We start from the raw sequence: 3325 nt of genomic DNA, 5'->3' as shown, positions 1-3325 counted from the left end.
CTCCCCCTGCTTGTGTTCCCTCTCTCGCTGGCTGTCTCTATCTCTGTCAAATAAATAAATTAAATCTTTTTTTAAAAAAAAATGAAACAATTCTTAACATATATTCACCTAATAACTCAACACCCAAATACATGTAAGCAAAACTGACAGAAATTGAGAGAGAAATAGACAATATGACAATAATACTTAAACTCCAATATATCACTTTCAATAATGGATAGAACAACTATGCACAGATCAATAAAGATAAAGACTTGAATCATACTGTAAAACAACAGTGTAAGCCTGACAATTATAGAACATTCCAGCCATGAACAGAATATACATCTTTTCAAATGCAAGTGAAGCTTTATTGAGGATAATCCATATGCTAGGCCATAAAAAAAAAAAAACAGTGAATTTAAAGGGATAAAAATAATACAAATATGTTCTCTTCTCACAGTGGCATGACACCAGAAATCAATAAATCAATAACTGGAATAAATTCGGTGAACTCACAACTAAGCAGAATTAACACACTTCTACATAATCAAAGGGTCAAAGATACATCAAAATGGAAATCAGGAAATACATTGAGATCAATAGGAATGAAGACAGAGCACACCAAAACCTAGGGGGTCCTGCTAAAGCCGTGCTGAGAGGGAAATACACAGCTGTCAATGCACATATGGAAAAGCAATATCTCCAATCCATCAGCTAAACTCCCACATTAAGTCAAAGAAGAAAGAGGAGCAAACTAAACCAAAAGCAAGCAAAAGGAAGGAAAAAGTAAAGATTACAGTGGAAGTTAAAGAAAAAAAGAGAATAAAAATAACAATGTAGAAAATTAAATCACTGAGATCCTTTGAAAGATCAAGAAAACTGACGAATCTTCAAGTAGACTCACTAAAAAAAGAGAGAGAGAAATGACCCAAATTACTGAGATCAGCAATGACAGAGGAGATGTTAGGACTGACCACACAAAAATAAAGAGAATTATGAGATTATGATGAACAATTATATGCCAAAAAATTAACTTACTTGCATAAAATGCACAAAAACACAGAAAGACACGAATGACTAAAGCTGACTGAAGAAGAAATAGACCATCTACATACACCTAGAACAAGGTAGAAGATAGTCAATTGTCAGCAACTGTTCCACATAAAAGCCCAGTTCCCAATGGCTTCCCTTGGGAATTATACCAAATGCTGAAAGAACTAATAACAATTCTATACAAACCCTTCCAAAAAGGAGAGGAGGGAATCCCACTCACTCTACGAAGTTAGGATTCTTCAGATATCAAAACCAGACAGAGCTATCACAAGAAGAGGAAACTACAGACCAGTATCTCTTATGAATGCAGATACACACACACAAAAAGATTTCAACAATCGTAGCAAATCAAATCTAGCAACATATAAAGAGTTAAATGCAAGCCTAATGAAGTTTATTCCAGGAATGCACGGTTGGTTTAACATCCATACCAATCAATGTAAAGCACCGTATTAATATTCTAGAAAACAACAGCGACGTGCTTATCTCAACAGATGGATAAGAAGCATTTGACAAAATCAGACACACTTCATGGAAAAAACTCAACAGACTATTAACAGAGGGAATTTCCTCAATCTGATTAAAGGCATTTATGAAAACCCTTGAGCTAACATCTTACTTAATGGTGAACGACTGCTTGTTTTCCTCCTAAGATCAGTGACATGAAAAGGCTGTGTGCTCTCACCATGTCTGTCACACATCGTGCTGGAGACACCTGGGTGGCTCAGTCAGCGAAGCTTCTGCCTTTGGCTCAGTTCCTGATCCCAGGATCATGACCCCGGGGTCCTGGGATGGAGCCCGCATCCAGCTCCCTGCTCCGTGGGGAGTCTGCTCCTCCCTTCCCGCTGCCTGCGCTCCCCCTGCCTGTGGCTTCTCTCTCAAATAAATTAATTAAATATTTTAATTTAAAAAAAAAGGAAATGTCAGCTGAGGTTGTCAGGTTGGCAGTGGTGTTACCCCAAACTGGGTTCACCTCTTGGTGGGTTCAAGGCAAAAGACAAAGGCAAGCCGAAGAATAGGAGAAGGAAGGGTTTTACTTACAGGTGCAGGAAGACACCAGGGCTATTGCCCAAAGCAGTGTCTCCCTGAACAACAAACTGGGGATGTTTCCGGGGGAGGGTGCAGATATCACTGACGCCTCTGATGCTGGACACCTGGCCCTTGGTCGGAGCTGCTGTCCCTGCTGCTCCCAGCACCTGGATGACACAACTGCCACTCAAGCCATTCAGGCCACAACGTCTCTGCACAGACTTAGTGCCAGAACTGGGAACCTGTGGCCGCCGCCGTGTTCCCTCAGACCCGCGTCCACGCAAGTGANAAGTGTAGGTGTTAAAGATGCCTTTGCCAGAGCAAGCAAAGGAAAATAACGACTTCTACAACTCTCTATTGAAAATGAGAAACTTGGGACTGGATCCTGTAGTCAGCCTTCAGATTGCTGGGGTAAGGACTGCGATTCCCTTGGTTTACCCCTCCTGGAGGACAGACAACCGAGCTGTATAGTACTCAGGTTAGACTCTCAGAATGCCCAGGGATACGAATGCATAGTCATTGTCTGGTCTCCAGAACATTCTCGTGTTCGTCAAATAATGCTGTGTGCAGGAACGAGAGCGACTCTGATAAAGGAGTTCGGAGGCAGCACATTGAAGATGAAGTGTTTGGACAGTAAAGGAAGATGCATCATTACATGGACATGAAAACACGTGCAGTCACATCTTCTCCTGCACCGATGACTCCAGCTGAGGAAGAATTACGGCAGATTAAAGGTAAGGAGGTACAAACTGACGTGGGTGTGGACGCGAAGCATCAAACACTACAAGGAGTAGGATTTCCTACTCGTCGAGAGGCTTTTCAGGCTTTGGAAAAATTAAGTAACAGAAGCTCAACTCTGTGCAGTTGGAAATAGATATGAAAAATGAAATTACAATTTCAGACAACACAACAAACACAGAACTAAAAGATTTGCCAAGGAGGATTCCCAAGGATTCAGCACACTACACACACTGTATAAACATTCCCGTGAAGGACACGATTTGCAATCCATAGTTTTCATTTCTTCAGCGCCTGGATACACATGCAGTAAAGAGAACGGATGCTGCATTCCAGCTGCAAGAGCCCTCTACTAGACATTGTAGAAAGGCCCCTACAAAGGGGTGTCATTGGAAAGATCGAGAGAGACAATGGGGATGAGCTGACAGCAGACTCCCTCTTATGAAGAAGTAGCCCAAAGCAGCATGCACAGAAGCGAAGTTTTGCAAAACCAGAAGGTCCTGCAGGAAAGAGAGGAATTCGA

At 41.7% G+C, this 3325-nt stretch overlaps 1 pseudogene; it reads left to right on the top strand.

Annotated features, from left to right (window-relative positions):
- The first annotated feature begins 2138 nt into the window (after positions 1 to 2138).
- On the top strand, positions 2139 to 3325 carry LOC117802438 (annotated as a pseudogene).

This window comes from Ailuropoda melanoleuca, chromosome 5 (genome assembly GCF_002007445.2).
Source record: "Ailuropoda melanoleuca isolate Jingjing chromosome 5, ASM200744v2, whole genome shotgun sequence".
NCBI classification, from domain to species: domain Eukaryota; kingdom Metazoa; phylum Chordata; class Mammalia; order Carnivora; family Ursidae; genus Ailuropoda; species Ailuropoda melanoleuca.
Note: the sequence above shows the minus strand (reverse complement) of the source record. Positions and strands in the feature narration are given on the sequence as shown.